This window comes from Papaver somniferum, unplaced genomic scaffold (assembly GCF_003573695.1).
Source record: "Papaver somniferum cultivar HN1 unplaced genomic scaffold, ASM357369v1 unplaced-scaffold_63, whole genome shotgun sequence".
Lineage (NCBI taxonomy): Eukaryota > Viridiplantae > Streptophyta > Magnoliopsida > Ranunculales > Papaveraceae > Papaver > Papaver somniferum.
The window spans coordinates 1,138,914-1,149,311 of NW_020649082.1; positions in this window are offsets into that span (position 1 = coordinate 1,138,914).

Here is a 10,398-nt window from a genome sequence, read left to right on the forward strand (position 1 = left end):
TGTGAAATTTGGCTTCCTTCATATTTTCTTGAGTCAACGTACACAGAAATGCAATTTTTACTAGACGTACTGCCTTAGAACATATTTATTGTGATTATAATACATTTTTCAAACTTTTTCTGTTAAAGATGAGTTTAACTAGTTTACAATTTAGTCTCAGAAATCGACTTCCGACTTATAACGAAGAGTGTATACTTTTTTGAGTTAACAGTATACAAAAATCAACATTTTTATGAACTCTTTATTTTTTTCTTGGCTTTGTCTTTCAATTTGATTCAAATAGATGAAATTTGTTAGAATTTGGATTAGTTCTGGCTGGACTTTCATCCTTCTTATATTGTGAAATTTGACTTCCTTCATATTTTCTTGAATCAACGTACACAGAAATGCAATTTTTACCAGATGTAATGGCTTAGAACATATTTATTGTGATTACAATACATTCTTCAAAAAATTTCTGTTAAAGATGAGTTTATCTTGTTTACAATTTAGTCTCAGAAATCAACTTCCGACTTATAACGAAGAGTGTAGACTTTTTTGAGTTAACAGTATAAAAAAATCAACATTTTTATGAACTCTTTATTTTTGTCTTGGCTTTGTCTTTCAATTTGATTCAAATAGATGAAATTTGTTAGAATTTGGATTAGTTCTGCTTGGTCTTTCATCCTTCATCTATTGTGAAATTTGACTTCCTTCATATATTCTTGAAACAACATACATAGAAATGCAATTTTTACTAGACGTACTGCCTTAGAACATATTTATTGTGATTACAATACATTTATCAAAGTTTTTCTGTTAAAGATGAGTTTAACTAGTTTACAATTTAGTCTCAGAAATCGACTTCCGACTTATAACGAAGAGTGTAGACTTTTTTGAGTTAACAGTATAAAAAAATCAACATTTTTATGAACTCTTTATTTTTGTCTTGGCTTTGTCTTTCAATTTGATTCAAATAGATGAAATTTGTTAGAATTTGGATTAGTTCTGGCTGGTCTTTCATCCTTCTTATATTGTGAAATTTGACTTCCTTCATGTTTTATTGAATCAACGTACACAGTAATGCAATTTTTACTAGACGTAATGGCTTAGAACATATTTATTGTGATTACAATACATTTTTCAAAAATTTTCTGTTAAAGATGAGTTTATCTTGTTTACAATTTAGTCTCAGAAATCAACTTCCGACTTATATCAAAGAGTGTAGACTTTTTTGAGTTAATGTATAAAAAATTCAACATTTTTATGAACTCTTTATTTTTGTATTGGCTTTGTCTTTCAATTTGATTCAAATAAATGAATTTTGTTTCAATTTGGATTAGTTCTGGCTGGTCTTTCATCCTTCTTATATTGTGAAATTTGGCTTCCTTCATATTTTCTTGAGTCAACGTACACAGAAATGCAATTTTTACTAGACGTACTGCCTTAGAACATATTTATTGTGATTATAATACATTTTTCAAACTTTTTCTGTTAAAGATGAGTTTAACTAGTTTACAATTTAGTCTCAGAAATCGACTTCCGACTTATAACGAAGAGTGTATATTTTTTTTAGTTAACAGTATACAAAAATCAACATTTTTATGAACTCTTTATTTTTTTCTTGGCTTTGTCTTTCAATTTGATTCAAATAGATGAAATTTGTTAGAATTTGGATTAGTTATTGCTGGACTTTCATCCTTCTTATATTGGGAAATTTGACTTCCTTCATATTTTCTTGAATCAACGTACACAGAAATGCAATTTTTACCAGATGTAATGGCTTAGAACATATTTATTGTGATTATAATACATTCTTCAAAAAATTTCTGTTAAAGATGAGTTTATCTTGTTTACAATTTAGTCTCAGAAATCAACTTCCGACTTATAACGAAGAGTGTAGACTTTTTTGAGTTAACAGTATAAAAAAATCAACATTTTTATGAACTCTTTATTTTTGTCTTGGCTTTGTCTTTCAATTTGATTCAAATAGATGAAATTTGTTAGAATTTGGATTAGTTCTGCTTGGTCTTTCATCCTTCTTCTATTGTGAAATTTGACTTCCTTCATATATTCTTGAAACAACATACATAGAAATGCAATTTTTACTAGACGTACTGCCTTAGAACATATTTATTGTGATTACAATACATTTATCAAAGTTTTTCTGTTAAAGATGAGTTTAACTAGTTTACAATTTAGTCTCAGAAATCGACTTCCGACTTATAACGAAGAGTGTAGACTTTTTTGAGTTAACAGTATAAAAAAATCAACATTTTTATGAACTCTTTATTTTTGTCTTGGCTTTGTCTTTCAATTTGATTCAAATAGATGAAATTTGTTAGAATTTGGATTAGTTCTGGCTGGTCTTTCCTCCTTATATTGTGAAATTTGACTTCCTTCATGTTTTATTGAATCAACGTACACAGAAATGCAATTTTTACTAGACGTAATGGCTTAGAACATATTTATTGTGATGACAATACATTTTTCAATAATTTTCTGTTAAAGATGAGTTTATCTTGTTTACAATTTAGTCTCAGAAATCAACTTCCGACTTATAACAAAGAGTGTAGACTTTTTTGAGTTAACATATAAAAAATTCAACATTTTTATGAACTCTTTATTTTTGTATTGGCTTTGTCTTTCAATTTGATTCAAATAGATGAATTTTGTTACAATTTGGATTAGTTCTGGCTGGTCTTTCATCCTTCTTCTATTGTGAAATTTGGCTTCCTTCATATTTTCTTGAATTAACGTACATAGAAATGCAATTTTTACTAGACGTAATTCCTTAGAACATATAATTTGTGATTAAAATACAATTTTCAAAATTTTTCTGTTAAAGATGAATTTATCTAGTTTACAATTTAGTCTCAGAAATCAATTTTCGACTTATACCGAAGTTTGTAGACTTTTTTGAGTTAACGTATATAAGATTCAACATTTTTATGAACTCTTTCTTTTTGTGTTGGCTTTGTCTTTCTATTTGATTCAAGATAGATGAAATTTGTTAGTATTTGTATTAGTTCTGCTTGGTCTTTCATCCTTCTTCTATTGTGAAATTTGACTTCCTTCATATATTTTTGAATCAATGTACATAGAAATGCAATTTTTACTAGACGTACTGCCTTAGAACATATTTATTGTGATTACAATACATTTTTCAAACTTTTTCTGTTAAAGATGAGTTTAACTAGTTTACAATTTAGTCTCAGAAATCGACTTCCGACTTATAACGAAAAGTGTAGACTTTTTTGAGTTAACAGTATAAAAAATTCAACATTTTTATGAACTCTTTATTTTTGTCTTGGCTTTGTCTTTCAATTTGATTCAAATAGATGAATTTTGTTTCAATTTGGATTAGTTCTGGCTGGTCTTTCATCCTTCTTATATTGTGAAATTTGGCTTCCTTCATATCTTCTTGAATCAACGTACACAAAAATGCAATTTTTACTAGACGTACTGCCTTAGAACATATTTATTGTGATTACAATACATTTTTCAAACTTTTTCTATTAAAGATGAGTTTAACTAGTTTACAATTTAGTCTCAGAAATCGACTTCCGACTTATAACGAAGATTGTAGACTTTTATGAGTTAACAGTATAAAAAATTCAACATTTTTATGAACTCTTTATTTTTGACTTGGCTTTGTCTTTCAATTTGATTCAATTAGATGAAATTTGTTAGAATTTGGATTAGTTCTGGCTGGTCTTTGATCCTTCTTATATTGTGAAATTTGACTTCCTTCATGTTTTATTGAATCAACGTACACAGAAATGCAATTTTTACTAGACGTAGTGGCTTAGAACATATTTATTGTGATGACAATACATTTTTCAAAAATTTTCTGTTAAAGATGAGTTTATCTTGTTTACAATTTAGTCTCAGAAATCAACTTCCGACTTATAACAAAGAGTGTAGACTTTTTTGAGTTAACGTATAAAAAATTCAACATTTTTATGAACTCTTTATTTTTTTGTATTGGCTTTGTCTTTCAATTTGATTCAAATAAATGAATTTTGTTATAATTTGGATTAGTTCTGGCTGGTCTTTCATCCTTCTTCTATTGTGAAATTTGGCTTCCTTCATATTTTCTTGAATTAACGTACATAGAAATGCAATTTTTACTAGACGTACTGCCTTAGAACATATTTATTGTGATTACAATAAATTTTTCAAACTTTTTCTGTTAAAGATGAGTTTAACTAGTTTACAATTTAGTTTCAGAAATCGACTTCCGACTTATAACGAAGATTGTAGACTTTTTTGAGTTAACAGTATAAAAAATTCAACATTTTTATGAACTCTTTATTTTTGTCTTGGCTTTGTCTTTCAATTTGATTCAAATAGATGAAATTTGTTAGAATTTGGATTAGTTCTGGCTGGTCTTTCATCCTTCTTATATTGTGAAATTTGACTTCCTTCATGTTTTATTGAATCAACGTACACAGAAATGCAATTTTTACTAGACGTAATGGCTTAGAACATATTTATTGTGATTACAATACATTTTTCAAAAATTTTCTGTTAAAGATGAGTTTATCTTGTTTACAATTTAGTCTCAGAAATCAACTTCCGACTTATATCAAAGAGTGTAGACTTTTTTGAGTTAATGTATAAAAAATTCAACATTTTTATGAACTCTTTATTTTTGTATTGGCTTTGTCTTTCAATTTGATTCAAATAGATGAATTTTGTTACAATTTGGATTAGTTTTGGCTGGACTTTCATCCTTCTTATATTGTGAAATTTGGCTTCCTTCATATTTTCTTGAATCAACGTACACAGAAATGCAATTTTTACTAGACGTACTGCCTTAGAACATATTTATTGTGATTACAATACATTTTTCAAACTTTTTCTGTTAAAGATGAGTTTAACTAGTTTACAATTTAGTCTCAGAAATCGACTTCCGACTTATAACGAAGAGTGTAGACTTTTTTGAGTTAACAGTATAAAAAAATCAACAATTTTATGAACTCTTTATTTTTGTCTTGGCTTTGTCTTTCAATTTGATTCAAATAGATGAAATTTGTTAGAATTTGGATTAGTTCTGGCTGGTCTTTCATCCTTCTTATTTGTGAAATTTGACTTCCTTCATATTTTCTTGAATCAACGTACACAGAAATACAATTTTTACTAGACGTAATGGCTTAGAACATATTTATTGTGATTACAATACATTTTTCAAAATTTTTCTGTTAAAGATGAGTTTATCTTGTTTACAATTTAGTCTCAGAAATCAACTTCCGACTTATAACAAAGAGTGTAGACTTTTTTGAGTTAACGTATAAAAAATTCAACATTTTTATGAACTCTTTATTTTTGTATTGGCTTTGTCTTTCAATTTGATTCAAATAGATGAATTTTATTACAATTTGGATTAGTTCTGGCTGGTCTTTCATCCTTCTTCTATATTGTGACATTTGGCTTCCTTCATATTTTCTTGAATCAACGTACACAGAAATGCAATTTTTACTAGACGTACTGCCTTAGAATATATTTATTGTGATTACAATACATTTTTCAAACTTTTTCTGTTAAAGATGAGTTTAACTAGTTTACAATTAAGTCTCAGAAATCGACTTCCGACTTATAACGAAGATTGTAGACTTTTTTGAGTTAACAATATAAAAAATTCAACATTTTTATGAACTCTTTATTTTTGTCTTGGCTTTGTCTTTCCATTTGATTCAAATAGATGAAATTTGTTAGAATTTGGATTAGTTATGGCTGGTCTTTCATCCTTCTTATATTGTGAAATTTGACCTCCTTCATATTTTCTTGAATCAACGTACACAGAAATGCAATTTTTACTAGACGTAATGGCTTAGTACATATTTATTGTGATTACAATACATTTTTCAAAAATTTTCTGTTAAAGATGAGTTTATCTTGTTTACAATTTAGTCTCAGAAATCATCTTCCGACTTATAACAAAGAGTGTAGACTTTTTTGAGTTAACGTATAAAAAATTCAACATTTTTATGAACTCTTTATTTTTGTATTGGCTTTGTCTTTCAATTTGATTCAAATAGATGAATTTTGTTACAATTTGGATTAGTTCTGGCTGGTCTTTCATCCTTCTTATATTGTGAAATTTGGCTTCCTTCATATTTTCTTGAATCAACGTACACAGAAATGCAATTTTTACTAGACGTACTGCCTTAGAACATATTTATTGTGATTACAATACATTTTCAAACTTTTTCTGTTAAAGATGAGTTTAACTAGTTTACAATTTAGTCTCAGAAATCGACTTCCGACTTATAACGAAGATTGTAGACTTTTTTGAGTTAACAGTATAAAAAATTCAACATTTTTATGAACTCTTTATTTTTGTCTTGGCTTTGTCTTTCAATTTGATTCAAATAGATGAAATTTGTTAGAATTTGGATTAGTTCTGGCTGGTTTTTCATCCTTCTTATATTGTGAAATTTGACTTCCTTCATTTTTTCTTGAATCAACGTACACAGAAATGCAATTTTTACTAGACGTAATGGCTTAGAACATATTTATTGTGATTACAATACATTTTTCAAAATTTATCTGTTAAAGATGACTTTATCTTGTTTACAATTTAGTCTCAGAAATCAACTTCCGACTTATAACAAAGAGTGTAGACTTTTTTGAGTTAACGTATATAAAATTCAACATTTTTATGAACTCTTTCTTTTTGTGTTGGATTTGTCTTTCTATTTGATTTAAGATAGATGAATTCTGTTAAAATTTGGATTAGTTCTGCTTGGTCTTTCATCCTTCTTCTATTGTGAAATTTGGCTTCCTTCATATTTTCTTGAATCAACGTACATAGAAATGCAATTTTTACTAGACGTACTGCCTTAGAACATATTTATTGTGATTACAATACATTTTTCAAACTTTTTCTGTTAAAGATGAGTTTAACTAGTTTACAATTTAGTCTCAGAAATCGAGTTCCGACTTATAACGAAGATTGTAGACTTTTTTGAGTTAACAGTATAAACAATTCAACATTTTTATGAACTCTTTATTTTTGTCTTGGCTTTGTCTTTCAATTTGATTCAAATAGATGAAATTTGTTAGAATTTGGATTAGTTCTGGCTGGTCTTTCATCCTTCTTATATTGTGAAATTTGACTTCCTTCATATTTTCTTGAATCAACGTACATAGAAATGCAATTTTTACTAGACGTAATGCCTTAGAACATATTAATTGTGAATACAATACATTTTTCAAACTTTTTCTGTTAAAGATGAGTTTATCTAGTTTACAATTTAGTCTCAGAAATCAACTTTCGACTTATAACGAAGAGTGTAGACCTTTTTGAGTTAACGTATATAAAATTCAACATTTTTATGAACTCTTTCTTTTTTTGTTGGCTTTGTCTTTCTATTTGATTCAAGATAGATGAAATTTGTTAGGATTTGGATTAGTTCTGCATGGTCTTTCATCCTTCTTCTATTGTGAAATTTGACTTCCTTCATATTTTCTTGAATCAACGTACATAGAAATACAATTTTTACTAGACGTATTGCCTTAGAACATATTAATTGTAATTAAAATACATATCTCAAACTTTTTCTGTTAAAGATGAGTTTATCTAGTTTACAATTTAGTCTCAGAAATCAATTTCCGACTTATAACGAAATGTGTCAACTTTTTTGGGTTAACGTATATAAAATTCAACATTTTTATGAACTCTTTCTTTTTGTGTTGGCTTTGTCTTTCTATTTGATTCAAGATAGATGAAATTTGTTAGGATTTGGATTAGTTCTGCAAGGTCTTTTATACTTCTTCTATTGTGAAATTTTACGTCCTTCATATTTTGTTGAATCAACGTACATAGAAATGCAATTATTACTAGACGTATTGCCTTAAAACATATTAATTGTAATTACAATACATTTTTCAAACTTTTTCTGTTAAAGATGAGTTTAACTAGTTTACAATTTAGTCTCGGAAATCAATTTTCGACTTATAACGAAATGTGTAGACTTTTTTGAGTTAACGTATATAAAATTCAACATTTTTATGAACTCTTTCTTTTTGTGTTGGCTTTGTCTTTCTATTTGATTCAATTTTTTTTTGCTAGGTCAAAAAGGTTTATTAAGCAAAAAAACGTAATTACAAGAATTACAAATTTGGAGCACACTTCTCCATACCCCCATAAACCAAAGGGGACTAAATAACGATTAAGAAATAACAAAAGCCATAACCACAAAAAAAGAAAAACTAAAAGAAGCTACCTATATCTATAGCCAACTCCTTTCAATTTACTTCTGCTGCTACCAACTCTATACGATTTGCTCTTAGAAAAAATTCCATCCATAATATCCGTATCAAAAGCATAATTACCCAAGACATCCTCATCTTCATCCTCATAAAACTCTCCTTCTTCATCCTCAGATGCAAAGTTACCAGGGACAAGCTTAATAGGAGATAACTTACTAGGAGATTTTCTTTCCATTTGCTCCCTCTTTTCTACCAACCCCGCTTGAATTTCCGTGTTAGAGCTCAGAGACTCCTCAATAGACTTGCTAGGGGAAGATTCCAAACTTGAATCAGGTTGTAAAGAACGCTTTGCTATAATCTTAGCAGCCTGTTTGGCAACTTTCCTAGCTTTTTTCCTTGCTAAAATGTCAGCATCAACCTCACCCCAACTTTTAGAGCCCATACTAACATCTGAGTCACTAGATTCCACTTGTTCCTCCTCCTCCTCCTCAATAATAACCTTATCAAGGCCTAACTCAGATGCTAGAACGCCAAATTTATTTTCAACCACAACTTCAGTTTGCATCAACTCATCCGAAAAAGGAGTATAATCATTCTCAAAAGGAGTAAAAGAGAAAGTACCTTTGTTAGGGGATTTCTTTCCTTTCACTTCAGTCCATTCTTCTTTAGAAAAACTCTGTGCAGCCATGTCTTCATGATTTTTACGTAAAGCTCTATCTTTCTTAGCTGCAATATTATTTTTACAATGAATAAACTTCATCTGAGCCTCACGCAACTCAACAGAAGATTGAGCAAGCTCCTTTTCCAATTCATTTTCTTCATCAATAACGTCAGTAGGGGTGCTTTTTAACACGGACTGGACACCAACAGTTTCACGAGCAGCTGTACGTGCATTATCTTCAGTTTCACGAGACCCCACAGTTTCAATAGGATTTGGTTTGCTCACGGATTGTATTCCAGATTCAGCCACAGAGTTTGGTTTGTTCAAGACTCTTGTCTGGGTTTCCAACTCAGACACGGACTGAACTTTAGAGTTTTGGTCGGACTGAAATTGAGTATTTGTTGCCCCTTGCGTTTTTGCATGTTCTGCATGAGCAGATTGTGAACGTACAACAACCATATTATCCTCCATATTAACCTGATTCAAAGACTTCTCCTCCTCCGCATTAGGTTTAGCTAATTTTGCTTGCCAAACTTGGATTGTAGGTTTATGAACAATCTGTTTTTCCTTACCAGCAGTCTTCATGTTGTTCTTCCTTTTGCATTCACCATCAACATGCCCAATAATATTGCAAGATAAACAGAATTTAGGTGAATTTGGTATATCAACATATTGCCAAAAAATTTTACCTCCAGCAGTGATAGAGATGCGCTCAGGAATATGCTTTGCAAAGTCTATATCCACCAAAACAGCTGCGAAATGACCATATTCCAGATTTAGGGTTCTTTGATCCACCACAATGGGTGTTCCAAGGATTTTCCCAATAGAAAGTAATGATCTCTCAGTCCATATCTCAATAGGGAGACCAAGAAAACGTACCCAAACAGCAGCATGGGACGTTCTTTGTTTATCAGGATTAAAACCTGGGTACCAATCAATCAACCTCAGAATTTGTTGATTGACAAACCACTTTTCAGCACGTATCTTCTCCTTGTCCAAATCTGAAGATAATATAATAACAAAGAATCCTTTGCTCATAGGTATAAACTTACACCTATTCTTAAGTTTCCATTGATTTTCAAGGATTTTTTGAACCTCAACAAACTTTAAACCTGTAGCATCCAGCCTAGCTATGAAGCTATATTGAAATGGTTTGCACCCTTCCTGATAATAATCATTAGGAATGACAAGAGCTGGCTCACCTTCAACAAGAGTAGGGTTTGGTAACAAAGAAATATCAACTGAAGTTGGGTTTAGGGTTTTACGTTCCCTAACTTTTTCAGCAAAAGAAACTGGTTTATCATGATTCTGATTTGAGCTACTAGGAATATTAACTGAAGAATGAATCATCATGAATCAACGTATTGATTCTGATAATCCAAAAACGTAAAACTTGAAACCCTAAACGTGAAAAAAATTGGTTTTCCAAAATCGCCAAAAAGAGAAAAAAACGGACATTCTCTTTCCTACCCTAAACGTATATCACTAATAGAAAGACAAAGCCAACACAAAAAGAAAGAGTTCATAAAAATGTTGAA